This window comes from Lactuca virosa, chromosome 9 (genome assembly GCF_052849685.1).
Source record: "Lactuca virosa cultivar CGN04683 chromosome 9, Lactuca_virosa_CGN04683_v6, whole genome shotgun sequence".
NCBI classification, from domain to species: Eukaryota; Viridiplantae; Streptophyta; class Magnoliopsida; order Asterales; family Asteraceae; genus Lactuca; species Lactuca virosa.
Window position 1 is genome coordinate 12,172,374 of NC_136434.1, and position 20,328 is coordinate 12,192,701.

The following is a 20,328-nucleotide window of genomic DNA, read 5'->3' on the forward strand; positions in this document are numbered from 1 at the left end:
ATGGTCTTCAACACAACATGCATGTGATGATCTTCAAGCTTATATGCTAGATCATCAAAGTATGTTGTTAAAAGCTTTCAAATATGTTCATGAAGGATTTATTTCCAAATAAATATCTAAAACTCCTTTTCTGACCAAATCCGATTTTTCCTAGATTCCCATCAACAAAATAAGATGATCTGTAAACTTCCAGAAAATAATTCATTTTTCTAGAATTATTATAATTAATGCAAGAAAATAGGGCAATAAATCATATAAAATACTTTCTGGGGTCTATAAATCCTAGTTAAATTCGTGGACGACCCCTATGCTAAATAATGATCCCTCATTAAGTTTCATCGATTTTTGTTACTGTTTAATATGGTTTTGAATTTTCTTTTGTTTAGCCCCAATAAATCATAAAACGGCTTTAGATAACTTGAAAAGGTTATATAATAATTTTCACAGCTTCTACATGTATAATAAAAGTGTTACAAAAATTTTGGGCAATTTTGGAAACTGTTTTCTATTTATCCCCATTTTTATTAGAATAAATGCATAAAAATCATAAAAATTGGGTTAAACAGTTTAGAAATCAATTTTTATATTTTTCCCAACTTAAGAATGTTTAATAACAATATCACAAAAAGTTTGGGTAATTTTGGAAACTGTTTTCTATTTATCCCCATTTTTATTAGAATAAATGCATAAAAATCATAAAATTTGGGTTAAACAGTTTAGAAACTCATTTTTATATTTTTTCCAGCTTAAGTATGTATAATGACATTGTTATAAAAAGTTTGGGGTATTTTCATAACTGATTTCTATTTTTCATGAATTTGTATCTATTTAGAGAATTAAATATGTGAAAAATGGTTATACATATTCATAATCCATGAAAATTTATCTAGAAGTCTTTTAGTACATTTAGAACCAAGATCTGAAGTTTGGTAATTTTTATTAACTGTTTAGTATTTTTCATGATTTTATGGTTATTCAAGAAACTAAAATCGTGAAAAATAGCCAGACAAATAAAAAATTCAAGAAAATTTATCTTAAGGTCTTTGACTTCAATTAAAACTTAAATGCAAAGTTTGGGAAAGTTTAGAACTAAATTGATTTAGTTTTGAATATTTAATCATTGGAACACCTCTAAAATGTTAAATATTAACATTTCAATAATGCAAATTTTCCACTTAAATTGTTATATAACAATTGATTCTTTGAAACTTAATTTCCACAGAAAAATGTTTGTAACTTATCAATATTAAATTTTGACACATTATTGGCATAATTCTATTATAGTAGTAAGTATACTAGTGTTAGATTTCGACTAGAGACTCACTAGTGAATACCATTATTGTAGGAATCGGTAGTGGTACACGTGGAACGTAGTTCAAGGCACCATTTGCATCATCTAAATGCATTGTGAGTATTCACGCACTCCCCTATTTTCAGTTTTTATGTTTTGGGGTGGAAAAGCATGTCCCGAAAAACTATTATTTGAATGTTGTATTTAAATTGATTTGTATCAAACATGATTGCTATTTTATTGCTATGTCTCTCTATGTATGTCTATGCAACACGGAACATGAGAACTTATCGTACTAAGGCCCTTCCCTTATCTCTAACCATTAACTCTTTGAGCCAATGGTCATTATGGATAGCGCTATTAGGAATTGACAACTCCTCACTCGCCCTATTGCTGGAGTGCATGATACCATATTCATCTATGGAACGATAAGCATAGATCTTGATAGGGCTTCAGTCATAGGTTTGGTTGAGACTCATTGTTTGCTCATACACATACAAACTCGTTTCTCGTTATAGCAATAAACTTCTCATTAATTATAGCAATGAACTTTGTTTCTCATTACAACAACGAACTTTTATTACTGAAAACTTATATACATGTTTTAGCAATGAAATTGTTTGCTCCTTGTAGCAACGAAATTGATTGCTTATTTTAGCAATGAAACTTGTTTACTCGTTTGAGTAACGAACTTTATCTTCCATGAGAATATGAATGTTGCATCTTATTTGGGCAACATACCTTATCTCTCATGATGACAAAGAACTTTGTTTTTACAAACTTATTTACTCATTTTAACAATATACTTTTATTATTGGAAACTTTTATCAAAACTTTGATTTCAATTCATGGAACCAGTATTATTTTGTTTATCTGTGAGTACTCACCAACTATTTTTATAGTTGACGCTCGTTTTACATGCTTTTTCAGGAATCATCGAGTAAGTGGCACTTAGGGACACTTCACTTTTAGGAGCATTCGCATGTGTTGTATTTCAATTTACATTGTAATTTCTTTTAAAAGTTGTTCAAACCCATTGTGAATTTGTAATGATTTTTAATACTATGGTTGGTGTTGTCTTTTAACTTTTGCGATGAAACCCTTTGTACTGCCACGCTCTGTGTTTCCGCTTTAGCGGGGTGTGACAGTTGAGCTCCATTTACTCACTGAAACAGGAGGTTCGGGGTGCACACTCGGAGCAATAAATGTAAACTCGGGAATACGTAGGTCCGAGGGAAGCACCCCTAGGTACAGGGTTCCAAGGGGCAGCACCTGGTCTAGGTGCATCACCCCTTGCAGGGTCCAAGGAGCAGAAATCTTGGCAATGGTTCCACCAAAAACAAATGGTGACATCATTATAGTGTAATAATTGGCTATGTCTTATAACCATATTTCTGTAGTGATCCTGATTATGATGACGAATGCGGAATATGAAATGATTTAGTGAATCATGCAAGAATCATGAACATGAAGAACACAAGGATGTAAATAATCTCGTTTTAAGCTCTCATTAGTCTAGAAAGTATTACAAAGTGGGTCATGCAATATTTCTTTCACTAGGCTAATCTCTCACAAGTTCTTACATAAAATGAGTATCACTCACTTCCTATTTGTAGGAAAGACAACTCATTACACACAAATAAAAGGGTAAGCACACATGACATCCAAGAATGAATTTGCACCCAAACATTATCCCCCTTAAAGTTAGGATTGGATGTCTTGGCTTCAATATCCAACGAGCTCGCACGATCAAGACTAACTCCCCCTCGAAGTAATATCGGTCTTCAAATCCGCAAATGAATACCCGAGAAGCTTCGAATACCCACTCTACATTCTCCCCCTTTTATAATCAACAAGTGATTATAAAACTCACTAATGTTGAGAAGCGCCCGAGGAATAAACTTCACAAATTGCCCCCTCGATGTGTGCCAAAAATGAAACCGCGAAAAACTTGCATGAAAAACAATCACGAAAAAGTCATGAAAATTTTCCAATTTTTGTGAAAAATTTCCACTTTTGGGTGAGAGTTGCAAGAATTTCGAAAATCCGGGTAAAACTGCCAATATTAGAATTCAACAGGGACTCGTTGTGCCAAAAACAACTTCAAATGCGAAACTTTACCCGAATTGCAAAACTGGGCATAAAGTGTCAATTCGCATAAACTACAGGGACCTGATACGCTCCATTTCTCATAATTTTCAGCCCAATTGTGAAACTTGGTAAATTCTGCTAATTCTTCGAAACTTCAGGGATTCGAAATTAAAATCCTGCATTCTACACAGATTTTGTCCCCATTTCGAATGTGGATAACTTTTGTCACTTCTTAGAAAGTTCAGGGATTTGAATCGACAGGTTTTGTTTCTTTTTCATCTGCACTTCGAATCAGATGCGATCATACAAGAATGTCAATATCCACAACGAAACCTTTGAAATCACACCTTCTCATACGCCATACTTAATTGACCCATTTCGAACCTTCAGAGTTTGAGTCCACTAACCACTTACAGTGACATCGAGCGTTGATTATGTACCCCAAACCTTCGATCTCCATTAAAAGACCCTCGACCTCGATCCTAAACCCTTTGCACCCTAACATTATCCCCCTTAAAGTTAGGATTGGATGTCATGGCTTCAATATCCAACGAGCTCGCGCGATCAAGACTAACTTCCCCTCGAAGTAGTACCGGTCTTCAAATCAACAAGTGAATACCCGAGAAGCTTCGAATATCCACTCTACATTCTCCCCCTTTTATAATCAACAAGTGATTATAAAACTCACTAAGGTTGAGAAACGCCCGAGGAATAAACTTCACAAATCGCCCCCTCGATGTATGCCAAAAATGAAACCACGAAAAACCTGCATGAAAAACAATCACGAAAAAGTCATGAAAAATTTCCAATTTTTGTGAAAATTTTCAACTTTTGGGTGAGAGTTGCAAGAATTTCGAAAATCCGGGTAAAACTGCCAATATAAGAATTCTGCAGGGACTCGTTGCACCAAAAACAACTTCAAATGCGAAACGTTACCCAATTGCGAAACTGGGCATAAAGTGTCAATTCGCATAAACTACAGGGACCTGATACACTCCATTTCTCATAATTTTCAGCCCAATTGTGAAACTGGGTAAATTCTGCTAATTCTTCGAAACTTTAGGGATTTGAAATTAAAATCCTGTATTCTTCACAAGTTTTGTCCCCATTTCGAATGTTGATAACTTTTGCCACTTCTTAGAAAGTTCAGGATTCGAATCGACACAGGTTTTGTTTCTTCTTCATCTGCACTTCGAATCAGATGCGATCATACAAGAATGTCGATATCCACAACAAACCTTCGAAATCGCACCTTCTCATACGCCATACTCAATTGACCCATTTTGAACCTTCAGGGTTTGATTCCACTAACCACTTCTAGTGACATCGAGTGTCGATTATGTACCCCAAACCTTCGATCTCCATTAAAAGACCCTCGACCTCAATCCTAAACCGTCAATTGTCGACATAACCATTCAACAAATTCGACCTCAAGACGTCATTAGATGCAACGATATCCAGCATTCGCATATCAAGGCTTCCCATAACTCAATTGTGAGGCTTCGCCATCGAATATCCTAGTAGCAAATATCAATAACAGATCCCATCCATACATCGAATGACTCAACACATCAAAGTCAGTTCGATCATCAACACCAAAACACATTCGATGTCGACTTGATCCATTTACCTCCAATGTCGACATAACCATTCGATATCACAACACGTTTCCAGTTCAATTCGACTTGGACTCAACTACTATCATGACTGAAATCGATTTCGAATCATACTATTCGAATTTGAAATTGAGCACTCGACTCGAACATCAACATCAAAATTGAACCAGTCCAAATCAAATTCGACTTTAAGTGTGTACAATGTCGACTCGAATTAATCTTCTTGATACTTCAATCTTTTAATCCCAAGACATTTTCATTCGATTCCAAGTAATAATTTCCAGTAGAATCGAACGAACATATACCAGTCGAATGCTATTTTGACTTCAATTGACTCCAAATCGAACTTGATTTAGATTCCATATTTTCTTTTGACTTTCGATTTTCAACCAACGTCGTTCGATTTCAACTAATATCATTGACTCACGATACGATTTCCAAACAATCCATTCTCAAATCATCGACATCAAATTTTGACTTTTCAGTCATTCGTTCTTCGTTTGTTCATCAGTATGAACAATAAGAAACTTCAAATTGAATCAATTCGATTTCTGAACAACATCAAGTCATACTAGTCGAAATCAAAACAGATTTTGACCTTAAGAACAAACATCGGTTGAATCCAAAACTTTTGATTCGAACTAACAACTAAAATCAACGACATCAACTTTGACTCAGACTCAATCAACAAATTTTATCAGAATCAAGTTCGATTTTAGGCTTTATTGACTCAAGCCAAGTTTGATTTAGTCAAAATTAATTCCACAAGAGTTTCGATTTAGGAATTGCAGTTGACTACGATTGTGAATATCAAGATACTCGATTATGCGAGTTATAAGATATTGAAAAACAAATGTAACTGGATCAATTTTTGAACAGTGTATGAATGGATATTGGGCTCAATTAAGAATTAATTCCATGAACAGTAATGAACTGGGCTTCGAAGATTAAATTGATGAACAATAAAATTGATTTTGTTTTGGGCTTGATCTAAACAAAATTTTTGTTGGATCAACAATGAGGTTTGAAACGAAATAGATCCAACGAATCAAAACGATCAAAAATGAAAAACAAAACGCACGATTAAAAATATTGATTAAATTCGAGTTTTGAGAAAAAACTTGATCGTTCATCGTCGATCTCAACATGAATGTTTCGGAATCCACTTGAAAATTTGTAACACCTTCTTAACGATTATTTTTCCGTTTGCAACACACGAATCAATCATTGATGATATTGGTTCTTTTGTTGGAACAAGAAAATCACCAATCTTCACATTATACCACCCACGATGAGTGTTGTACAAATCATTCTTCGTGTTCTTCAACGATCTAACACCATCTTCGTAAGAACCATCAAAACTTTTGGATTTTGAATTTAAATTCATTGCAACACTTGGTGATTGTTGCTTTGGAACCCATATTTGCTTCATAGATTTCGGTTTCACAACAACATTTGAAGTTTTTTGTGAAGAAACCCATTTGTTCTTGCTTTTGATCTTCTTCTTCTTCTTCTTCTTCTTCTTCTTCTTGATCTTTTTGGGTCTTAATGAATTGAAATCAAGAACAAACCCACTTTCTACAACTTCAACTTGACAAGTTTGGATCATATCTTTTGGAGTTTGATACTTGTGAATTTCTTGGAATGATGGCTTTTGATAAGGAATCATTCTTTCAAACGAATCACATGAACACAAAATATCAAGGTTTGAACTCCAATCGAACAAAAAACTTTTTTTTTTCTTCAGGAAAATCAACTTGAATCTTCTTATCTTGAACTTCAAGAACATCATGAACATGATGATCTTCTTCAAGAACATCCGGGTAAGAAGCAAGAATATTATCACCATATATGCATTCATCAAGACAAATTCCTTCAATTACTTCATCATCTTTCTTCTTCTTCCTTCTTTCATGATAAGTTGTTACCAAACGATTAAGCAACACCTTATGATGATCAAGATCAAGAGGATAACCATTGAACTTTCCACATTCACATTTCGTATTAGAAATGAGTGAATTTGTTTAAAATACCCTGTAACAAAACAATTGAGAAGTCCTTCAAAACTGAATGACCATGGATAATCATCCACAAACCAATCTTCACGAATAGTTTCTTCCATTTCGAATCAATGATAAAAGAATCACAAGAGCTTGAATTTTTGTAGAGAGAGAAAGTGATTTTGAATGAGTTTTTAGAGTGAGAACGCAAAAATCACTTGAATTCTAGTGAAGAAAATCGAATTATGAATCAAATAAATGAACAATTCGATTTCTAGAATCCAAAAACTTTCTAAACACGAAGATCAAATCACAATTAAGAATCACCAAATCAAAAATGTCATCATGGATCAATTCTTGAGAGATTCAAGAGCACTCGCTCTGATACCAATTGTAGTGATCCTGATTATGATGATGAATGCGGAATATGAAATGATTTAGTGAATCATGCAAGAATCATGAACATGAAGAACACAAGGATGTAAATAATCTCGTTTTAAGCTCTTATTAGTCTAGAAAGTATTACAAAATGGGTCATGCAATTTTTCTCTCAATAGACTAATCTCTCACAAGTTCTTACATAAAATGAGTGTCACTCACTTCCTATTTATAGGAAAGACAACTCGTTACACACAAACAAAAGGGTAAGCACACATGACATCCAAGAATGACTTTGCAACCTAAAAATTTCCAACCACCATTTTGGTGCCAAAATGCATATAACCACCATTAACTAATTTCTCTCATGTATAAGAACATAGCTGATGTTCCAAAAAAAAAGGGTTGGGTTTTTCTCATATTTGAATTTGATCATCTGATTCTCTCTACTCTTAAAAAACACAAAACAACAAGGTATATTTGTGTTTCAGATTTGGAAGTGGCCTGAATTCTAAATTGTCTTTCTTGGATTATCCCAAATCAGATTTCGTGATACCCCAAGCATAAGGTTGGAAATTACAAATATTAAAAAGTGATTGCAATCACGATCCTAAAAATTATCCAAGTCTATATTGATATTCTTAAGACCCAAAATCTAACTCTGCTATCTTTTTTTGTATTCTCTTTATTTCATTATCTATTAACCAAACCATATAACAATATCCAAACACCACACACCCTATTTTTATTCAACCCAAGGCTTCATGAATTTCTTGCGAGGGACATTAATTCAACAAAAACCATTTTTCCAACAACATTGATATACCTAATCAAAATAAACCTTAACAACAATAATACGTTACAATAACTAAACTGCACGTAATAAATATTAGAATGTAAGTGATATGTTTTGATGAACCATACAATCAATTCGTTACAATGTTATGAAAGGCAATCACAAATGAGAAGGTTTTAGAATGAATATATATATATATATATATATATATATATATATATATATATATATATATATATAGAGAGAGAGAGAGAGAGGTATGTTTAAATGTGGATGGCTAAATATTATGTGGATGTAGGCACCAATCATATTTAAAAAAAATTAATTAATTTATAAAATTGTATAAGAGTAATTTTGTAACTATATGTATAAGCCTTTTTATTAACCAAAAATAAATTAGAACACACACACACACACACACACATATATATATATATATATATATATATATATATATATATATATATATATATATATATGGCGGGTGCCTTAAATAATGGGTCAATTACCCTTAAATCCCTGCTACATCTCAAGAACCCTACGCCACCTAATCTCATCTGCAGCGATTCCCATTTACCCCCATTTTTTCAGCACTGGTACCCTTCATCGGCAATGATAATGTTGCAGCCTAGGATGGAAACGCCACCTTTTTGTGTGTGTGCGCGATTCGTAGAAAGAAAGACAACCGGGGATGCAGAGGATGGAACACCACATGATTCTAGAGGGAGACGAGAGATTTTTTATTATCCACTTGCAAATAGAAGAAATAACAAGGGGATCTTCATCTCTGGTGCGTGCTTCTCCACCATCGAGCCACCCTCGTCGCCTACCACCAACGCCAAATCGAAGACACCACTGGGTCATCATCATTTTTGGATTGCACATCTAATCCCCAAATTGGTGTCTGGTTTAGTAAATCCTTATTTCTTCCCTATCTGTTTTCTATTAACACAACTCTAGTCACCTTCTTTTTGTTCGAAAGCTTAATGGGTCTTCTCTATGATGTTTGTTAATCTCTTCTTCCCACCCTCTCTCGTAATTAGTTACTAATACAAATACGCGATAACTTTCCTCTTAGGTCTAGTATGAAGTTTGAGCCCTAAATTGTATCCCACTAACTAAATCCTAGTATCCCCTCTGTTTGGAAAAATGGATAGAGCTTGAATTTTAACTGAGTATCAAACAATCTACTGTTGAAACCGATGTTTGTAGCTTATCCTATCAAATTCAATTTCAAGAGTAAAAGAAAAGAAGCAAAAAGATTGGGGAAAGGTTCGAAGGGGTCTTAGTCTTGTAGGATACCCACCTGCAACTCGATCAAACAAAGAGAAAGAAGGCAACATTTGGTCTTTGTTTCTACCAGAAAACATACACGTTGACACACTAACAAAAATCGGTTCTTGAGTTCCCGGTGTAAAAAAAAGGTTCCATCTTCACAACATACATCAAAGTTTGGTGTAAAACCGATTCATTCTAAAAGAATTGATTTTCTTACAATGGTAATTAATAAAGTCTTATTCTTTCCATTTTGCAATTGAGTTTTGAATAGTAGTCATTAATGAAGTCTTGTTTCGTTCTATCATAATAGGTACTTTATTGTATATTTTGTTGAACAGTGGTCATTAGTAAAGTCTTATTTCATGTATGTTCATTTTATTAGAATAGGTATTTTCTTATTTTATGTTGATCCCTATATGTTCATTTTATTTTATTAGGATATGTATGTTCATACATGAATATTAAAGTTATGTTTATTTATTCTTTCAATATATATATATATATATATATATATATATATATATATATATATATATAGAGAGAGAGAGAGTTAGATTCATATATAAACTCTAACTATTATGTGAACGTATGACTGATTATGGACCAATCAAACATATAAGGCTAATTTTGGAATTATTATAATAATTAAAAAATAAATCATATATTTATAGGTACTCCCCAAAAAACATCATCGAAACCTTCCCACACCACACACCGACTGTACCTTTAAGAATATGTCTCCCTAAAGTACCACCATAGCCACATGTACCTTTAAGAATATGCCTCCCTAAAGTACCACCATAGGTGATATATCATGACATCATTTTTTCTTTTTGTTTCAAAAAAGTGAGCAAATGGTGAGCAAAGGGATGGTGAGGAAATCAAAATCTTTTAAATCATGTACTACATCGGGATACCCTTCTTCCTTCCCAAACATTGGAATGGGTGGTCTTCTCCTTAGATTACATTAGTTTTTGGGCTACATTAGTTTTTTGGGTGGGTTGTATGGGGAAGAAATTAATCGACGAAGGTTCTCAATAGGTAGACACAACTTCGTCTAAACCTCACCATACTGGAACTTTTGTTATCTCTCTTCCTATTTGATTAATTTTATTGTTATTAGTGAAAATAAAATTTAGATTTTTCTAATAAAATTAACTCAACGAAAGAGTTAATAAAGGCTTTGACTGATCTTCAATATAGAATAATTGAAGAGAAAACTATCAAATGAAAGAGTTAATAAAGGCTTAACATACCATTCAATGTTATACACTTTGAAGATGAATGTCTTTATCTTGGTTCATCAGATAAGAAAAATGTAACGCCCGTAGATCAGGGCTAGTTAATTTAGAGACGATAAGCGTCAAAAATGACTTTTTGGTAGAAGATTATTTAGAATGAATAATCTTAACTAAGTTGTAGTGGTCGTGACAAGGATTACGGATATATAAAGAATGCCGAAATTCGAGTTATAACGAAGAAGTTATGACCTGTCAAAGTTTCGCGACAGAACCGGCACGACGCTGTGTGACGTAAAAAGTGAATTTACGATAAAATGATTTTTAGCCTTAGCGATCAATACGAATGTTGTAGAGTTCGTTAAACCGAGAGCGTGCATAAAAAGAACGTCCAAATTTGACTTCGTATGAGGAAGTTATGATTTTTCTAAGTTTCAGCTTAACAGTATGCAGCCCGAAACTCGAATTTTAGATCGAGTGATTTTTAGCCGAAACAATCTAAACGGGAATCGAAGATCTCGTTAATAGTAGTGCAACGGTAAAAAGACAGACGGAAACGGACGTAGGATGAAGAAGTTATGAATTTATAACGGAGTTTTTCTGTTCCGGCCTACTAAAAATAATATAATAAAAATAAAGTCAAAATTACCCGACGGAGTCTAAACCAAAGTTGTAGAGCATAGTCTCACCTACGTGTGGATTCAAAGAACGTCAAAAACGGAGCTCATATGAGGAAGATATGAATTTCTGAATTTTTTAAATAATTAAAATTTATAAATAAAATATAAATTCGGATAATACCCGAATTCGTGACGCGCCGATCCTATCCACCCGGTACGCCCATCGTACCAGGAGTACGCCCAGCGTACACATGAAAGAGGTGTTACGCCCCGCGTAACCTTTGACTACGCCCAGCGTAACCCGGGGTTCAGCCCCTATAAATACGATGCGACCCCCAGCCGGATTGTTTGCTAATTTTCTATTCTTCCACCCTTTTCTTTCTTCTATTTGGCAAGTTTTACCCCCCGAAGCCCCGGTATCAATCCCGACACCCGAAGCAAGTCCCGAAGCCCTGAAGATCCCAAGAAATATAGTTTTCGAGCCAAAACTCGGCCCGCGTGAAGCCCGGTTTTGGAGAAAACATCCCGGTTTCAGTGAAGAATATTATTTTAAGAGACGAGGTGCTTTCAGATCATCGTCTTATCAAGTGAGTGTATAGTCCCTTTCATAAACACGATTTTAATACAAGTATTGTTTGAATGTATTAAGTATATGTTTTGGGTGAGTGTGTAGTCACTCTCTTCTAACACATAAATATGAAGTATTTGCTATGAAATACGTGCTATGTGTTTATATATTGTTGTTTATTTAAGATGAGTGCGGAATGAATGTTTTATATAGTTTTAAATGAGTTAAACTGTATATGTATTTTATATCTACAAATATGTTGGGTAGAACATGGGTAGATGAGATAGTTGGTGGGTGATAAAAGATGAGTTGGATAATGAGATCAAGAGGTTAGTTTTAGATCCGGGAGTATGGATGAGGTAAAGAGATAAACTTGTTATTAGTCCGGGAGTATGGAAAAAGACTAAGTTAATTGTCCCTAGTCCAGGAGTATGGATTGGGCACGGTTATTGATCCGGGAGTATGGATCAGATCAGGAGATTAGTTTTAGATTTGAGAGTATGGATCAGGTGAAGAGATTAGTTTTAGATCCGTGAGTAGGGATCAGGTAAAGAGGAAGGTTTTAGATACGAGAGTTTAGATCGTGTCGTTGTGAGGATCGATGGGGTGGGATAAGAGTTGCTTTTATATGGTGAAATTATATAAGTTTATGAGTTCTAATATATATATATATATATATATATATATATATATATATATATATATATATATATATATATATATATATATATGGTATAACATTGTAGGATGAAAACCCTATATGCTCATCAGGCTCCCAAGCCTGACCCATTCAGTTTTCTTTGTATTACAGGTTATGGCACGAGAGCATAAGTTGGCTGACATAAGGAGAGATTTTGGATTATAGGCCAGTAGTTATGAATAACTGTTGTAAGGTCTATTTTGTTCTGTTTATGCTTTTGGTCTGTACTGAACATGACATCCCGAGATTTTGTTATATAATGAAAATACATTTCTTTAAAGAAATGCTTTGATAAATTCTTATCATATTTTGTTTTGGGAACAAATTCCGCAACTGTTTTCTGTAAAAGATTACTCTAATTTTAAAAATAAAGCATAAACAAATCGGTCTTTTCTGGCCGTGAAATTGGGGATGTCACAGTTGGTATCAGAGCATTAGTTTAAGCGAACTAGGAATCTGTAGGATTTCTAGACTTAAACTTAGAATGCTAAGTGATGATCGTGAGATGAGTGTCTACCATATTTTAGACACGAGCACTAGTATATTTTAGGAAAGATGCCTAAAATGCTTTTATGTGCTAAATGCTATATGTTTGCCATATATGAAATTGTTTGTTCGGATCTATGGTCTGTTGCCGACCGGATCTGGAAACCTTATGTGTTTAGGATTCTAAGCGTACGACTACGATATTGGAACTAGCATGTAAACATTTCGGAGTGATAAGGATGATTTAATTATCTATCGTGATTGAGGATCTAAATTCACCATATTCGGTGTGTAGATCAAAAATGGTAAGAACCAGAAGTGGAGTTGGAAACGTGAACGAAGACAGGAATCAACCACCTGTAATTGAGCGAATACCTGTTGTAGCGGCAGCACCTGAGCAAATAACAATGGCTGGTGTACAATTGATGATTCAGACGATGTTGGATCGTCAAATGGATGAAACTAGACGTCTGCTTCGACAGAATCGTGAAGAACTTCAATGCCAATTGAACAACCCGAGTTGAATGAAGGGCATTCGGAAGGAGGTAACTTCAGTGGGATTGTTGGTCAAGCCAACCCACCGTTGGTCAGACAAAAGAAACAAGAGGGAGGAATTGATGGACTTGGATGCAAGTAGAAAGACTTTTTGACTTGCAAACCATCGACCTTCACTGGAAAAGAGGATCCGATCGGAGTGATGGATTGGATCTCAGAAATGGAGCTAGCCTTCATGACGTGTGGTTGCAGAGGCAAGTTGCAGACCACGTTCAGTACGTCAGTTCAGAGGTGGCGCTGTTCATTGGTGGAATACTTTGGGGAAGACCCTAAGCCCTAATGAGCCACTGCAACTGACTTGGGCAGAGTTCTTGGTGCAATTCAAGCGCAAGTTCTGCTCGACCCAAAATCTGCTAGAGTTGGAGAACAAGTTTCTGACATTGACAAAAGGCAGCATGTCAGTTGATGAATACACTAATGCCTTCACAGACAAGATGGAGTTTGCTTTGCGCATCGTCCCAGATGAGCTGACTAAAGTTGACCGGTACGCAAAGGGACTCCCATGGGAGTATGCGGTGCCAGTGCGTCAGGCACTTACTCTGGAGGCAGCTATCTGGGCTGCCAAGTCTGTTGAAGATATGATTAAGGGAAGAACTGACAGCAAGGTTGAAGTTGGCGAGAAAAGAAAGTTTGAAGGATCCTCAAGGTCCGATGAGAAGAGAAAATTTTCGAAGTCTAGTTCTAAGAAGAAGCACAATGGTGTGATAAGTGCAAGAGGAAGCACATTGGGAGATGCTCTAAAGAAATGACCTGCTTCAAATGCGGGAAGACTGGTCATTATGCCAGCGAATACACAAACAAAAGAGAAGCCTGCTTTAAGTGTGGTGAAGAAGGACACTTCAAGCAAAACTGCCCAAGAAGGGAAGAGATTACAAAGCCAAATGTGCTGCCAAAGCCAAAGGCAAGAGCATTTCAAATGATCCTTGATGAAGCAGATGACAACGCGAGGAATCAAGGATGAGGATTTTATATCCAAAGATCAAGTTATGAAGTAGCAGTATGAATAGTAACTTATGGTGTAGCCTATTAGAGGCATAGTATAGGGTGAACTTGAACTTTTGTGTAATAGTTTCAAGGAAATAATATAAACCCTAGTTTTGTTATCTGGTGTGTTGAATGATTGTATGATTTTTTTGTATGGTGAGTTGGTCGACTGCGGGACAATACTTGGGACGCGTATGAGTAGGTGTGAAAGGTAGTAGATGCATATACTACCGGAAGCACAGGACTCGCACTTGGATCGGGGAAAGTCACAAGGTTACCAAGAAGCTAGTAATTGATTTCGTTTTGTTCAAGTGTGTCATTACCCTTGTTTCGGTAATGACTAGTAAGATGGTTGTTATTCGAACCTAGAGGTAATACCAAATTGAGTCCGACTACGATGGGTATGTTACATGGTTCAGAGAACCAAGTTCGAGGTAGCATCTGACTTAAGTCAGAAGATTGAAGTCAATGCGATCATTGGTATCACGCTCGTTGTTAAAGAAGTTAGTAGCTAGAAATGCTACATGCTAAAATGCGATTATATCACATTAGAATATGAAGGAAGGTATATTCCATTCTGAAATTTAACTCTAAGAGACCTGAGTCTTAGCGTTGCATCATGCGATGAGATGTCATTAAAGCACGACCCATCGGTCTATTACAATAGAGAAAGGAAAGTATTTATCCTAAGAAGAAGAAGGAGTCCACAATAAGGACTTATTTTGTAACTTGCAGGTTATGATTGAAATTCCAACATAGTACGAAAGGCAGATGCAAGATTGAGCATCGTCTGCAGTCAAGAAGCCCTAGAGTTAGATACTCTTTCGAGGAAACATGGAAGTTATGGTTATTACCTTGGATGAAGAGATAACGTATGGAATCATTATGCAAGCCCTATTTCGTTGATGATTCCGGGACGTAATCATCCTAAGGGGGAGATAATTGTAACGCCCATAGATCAGGGCTAGTCAATTTAGAGACGATAAGCGTCAAAAATGACTTTTTGGTAGAAGATTATTTAGAATGAATAATCTTAACTAAGTTGTAGTGGTCGTGACAAGGATTACGGATATATAAAGAATGCCGAAATTCGAGTTATAACGAAGAAGTTATGACCTGTCAAAGTTTCGCGACAGAACCGGCACGACGCTGTGTGACGTAAAAAGTGAATTTACGATAAAATGATTTTTAGCCTTAGCGATCAATACGAATGTTGTAGAGTTCGTTAAACCGAGAGCGTGCATAAAAAGAACGTCCAAATTTGACTTCGTATGAGGAAGTTATGATTTTTCTAAGTTTCAGCTTAACAGTATGCAGCCCGAAACTCGAATTTTAGATCGAGTGATTTTTAGCCGAAACAATCTAAACGAGAATCGAAGATCTCGTTAATAGTAGTGCAACGGTAAAAAGACAGACGGAAACGGACGTCTGATGAAGAAGTTATGAATTTATAACGGAGTTTTCTTGTTCCGGCCTACTAAAAATAATATAATAAAAATAAAGTCAAAATTACCCGACGGAGTCTAAACGAAAGTTGTAGAGCATAGTCTCACCTACGCGTGGATATAAAGAACGTCGAAAACGGAGCTCGTATGATGAAGATATGAATTTCTGAAGTTTTTAAATAATTAAAATTTATAAATAAAATATAAATTCGGATAATACCCGAATTCGTGACGCGCCGATCCTATCCACCCGGTACGCCCAGCGTACCAGGAGTACGCCCAGCGTACACATGAAAGAGGCGTTACGCCCCGCGTAACCTTTGATTACGCCCAACATAACCCAGGGTTCAGCCCCTATAAATACGATGCGACCCCTAGCCGGATTGTTTGCTAATTTTCTATTCTTCCACCCTTTTCTTTCTTCTATTTGGCAAGGTTTACCTCCCGAAGCCCCGGTATCAATCCCGACACCCGAAGCAAGTCCCGAATCCCTGAAGATCCCAAGAAATATAGTTTTCGAGCCGAAACTCTGCCCGCGTGAAGCCTGGTTTTGGAGAAAACATCCCGGTTTCAGCGAAGAATATTATTTTTAGAGACGAGGTGCTGTCAGTTCATCGTCTTATCAAGTGAGTGTATAATCCCTTTCATAAACACGATTTTAATACAAGTATTGTTTGAATGTATTAAGTATATGTTTTGGGTGAGTGTGTAGTCACTCTCTTCTAACACATAAATATGAAGTATTTGCTATGAAATACGTGCTATGTGTTTATATATTGTTGTTTATTTAAGGTGAGTGCGGAATGGATGTTTTATATAGTTTTAAATGAGTTAAACTGTATATGTATTTTATATCTACAAATATGTTGGGTAGAACATGGGTAGATGAGATAGTTGGTGGGTGATAAAAGATGAGTTGGATAATGAGATCAAGAGGTTAGTTTTAGATCCAGGAGTATGGATCAGGTAAAGAGATAAACTTGTTATTAGTCCGGGAGTATGGATTAAGACTAAGTTAATTGTCCCTAGTCCGGAAGTATGGATTGGGCTAATAGTTGCTTTTATATGGTGAAATTATATAAGTTTGTGAGTTCTAATATATATATATATATATATATATATATATATATATATATATATATATATATATATATATATATATATATATATATATATATATATGATATAACATTGTGGGATGAAAACCCTATATGCTCACCAGGCTCCCAAGCCTGACCCACTCAGTTTTCTTTGTATTACAGGTTATGACACGAGAGCATAAGTTGGCTGACATAACGAGAGATTTTGGATTATAGGCCAATAGTTATGAATAACTGTTGTAAGGTCTATTTTGTTCTGTTTATGCTTTTGGTCTGTATTGAACATGACATCCCGAGATTTTGTTATATAATGAAAATACATTTCTTTAAAGAAATTATTTGATAAATGTTTATCATATTTTGTTTTGGGAACAAATTCCGCAACTGTTTTCTGTAAAAGATTACTCTGATTTTAAAAACAAGGCATAAACAAATCGGTCTTTTATGGCCGTGAAATTGGGGATGTTTCAAAAAACCCCTAATTGAAATAAAGTATCAATTTTTTTAATCACTAAGCCCTTGATTGTGTGAGATCTTAGTTTTTGCTTTTGGTTCTTGATTTTTGTTATATATTTTAGTTGTTTCTAATCCCGTTTTTGTATGTTTTTTATTCTCGACCTTTTATGCTGGTTTTGATATGGATTTTCGGTGGTTAGGAACTTTATGGCTTTATGCTCTATTAATTACCTAATTTTTGTTAGATGCCATTTTGTTTAGTATAACAATTAGATAACAAAATAACAAAACACCATAGATGAACTGTAAATTCAAGTTCTTTGTATTTTCTGTTTCTAAATTTTAGAATCAAAGTTGATAGTCAATGAAAATTTTCAAGAAAAGAATGAGTTGTACGCATTTCTTAAGTAATTAGTAGAAGTGGATACCTGAGGAAGACATCAAATTTCTTCAATAACTTAATTGGGTTAAGATTAGTGTCTTTAAGTTGTTTACCATGGTATTTAACGTCTTCAAATTAGAGAATAATTTGAAGGAAATGAACTATTTTAACTAGAGAATAACCGATGGATAAAATTATAATGCTTCTATAATTCATTTTTGAAATGGATAAAATTATAATTTACTTTAATTGGTTTTTAAAAGATACTAATCAATGGTGTTTTTTGAACATAGCAAACCCATAAACCATGAGAGTTTATTTGGAATTTCTATTTGTTTTTTTTGTTATTTTGGTGAATGATTGTAGACCAATTTATATTTGGGTGAATGGTTTGACCTTTCACTTCATTGTGATCCTATTCCTACCTCAAAAGTTAATGGTTCAGATAATCTAATTATTCCTTTGAATGATTGTTTTGGCCTTGAAATTAACTTTGGTTTTATATGTGTGCAGGTAGTCAAAGACGAACATCCTTTCATAAACCGAAGCAGAATCAATATTTTTACATATATTCTTTTAGAATGGATATTATTTCATAACTCATAGTCTTTCAGAACAACCTTACTCTTCAAGAATATATCATATTCTTTCAAGAATGTCTCTTATTTATTTCAAGAATATATTTTATTTTTTTCAAGACTGTTACTAGCAACACTTTATTTTAAATTCTTGCAGAATGTACTTGCATTATATTTTGAGCGTAAACGCAATTCATTTTTATTCTTTAAGAATGTCTATTCATTTATTTGCTTTTCTCTAATAACTTATTATGTTATATGTTGTAGTATACAATATTCTTAAAGAATATATGAACAATAGTAAACTAAAATGAACCAAAAGATTGGAGGTAATGGTTATTTTTTTGGCCTCTTAACAAAAAAATTCTTAAAGAATGTAATCCATATTGCAAATTTTTTTGTCTATTCTTCAAGAATATTGTATATTATACAAAGAATATAATATATATTCTTGTTTAATATTATAAAATTGTTGTTTTATGTTATTCTCATAGAACATAATTAACAATATTCCATCTCTGTTAATCTTTCAATATTCCATTCTCTTTTTAACCTTTCGTTCTAAAATGAACTTGAACGTATTCTTTAAGAATAAAAGAATCAAAATACGTCATATAAAAAATCTGATTTAATGCAAATGTGTTCAATAAAAATACAAGATTTGACTTGATTTTCATTAATTAACTTTTACTTAATTGCCTAAAATTTAGATAATCATCATTTCTCTCTCTTTATAAAATGTCATATTTGTCTTTATAATTAATAATTATAATTATATAGTACATATTAGTCCATGTAAATACCACGGACCCTAAGATCACATCTCTTCATTTTTTTTAATCTAATGGCTATAATTTGGTTATACATTCACACAATACTTGTGATTTGTATGTGATCCTAACCATATATATATATATATATATATATATATATATATATGTGTGTGTGTGTGTGTTCATTTATGAGTAGTAAATTCTTGTTATTGTATGTTCATTCTGTTAGAATAGTTATTCTTATACTATGTTGATAATTTTATGTTCATTCTTTAATGTTTGTTCTTGAAGTTATGTATGTTCATTCTTGCAAGAATATATAATCAGAAAAAGTTATGTATACGTATTCATGAGTAAAGTCATGTTATTATATATTCATTCTGTTAAAATATGGATTCTTTTTGTATGTTCATTCTTTAAGTTATGTAAGTTCCTTCTTGTAAGAATGCATAATCAGATAAGGTTTTGTATGGTTCTTTATCAACTCTTAACTCCTTAGTTTGGAGAATCAAATTCAAATCCCGAATTTATAGAAATTAGGTGTGATTGTTTGGTTAATATCAAGAATATCTCACATGCCTTATTTGATTGTTAACCAAATTGACATAATTACCCTTATAACCATTTTGAGCTTATTAAGTGAATAGGATAATCACTTTTCACATTACCAAAAATGATTGGACCATAAAGGTTCTCTTTATCTACATAATAGTTATAATCCACATTATAGCCTATATCTACATATATATATATATATATATATATATATATATGAGTGTGTGTTTGTGTATAAGTAGATAAATACTTAATTGGCAAATTCTTCTTAAAGAAAGAAATATATAAACAACTACAAAGAGTATTATCTTTGTTTTTTATTATCTTTTGTGTTATGTAGTGCTTATACTAGGTATATGTTTATTCATAGAAACTTATTTGTATTTTAATCTCTTTTTTGTTTACAAGATCTATACATTCATGTTGGTTGACCTTTGT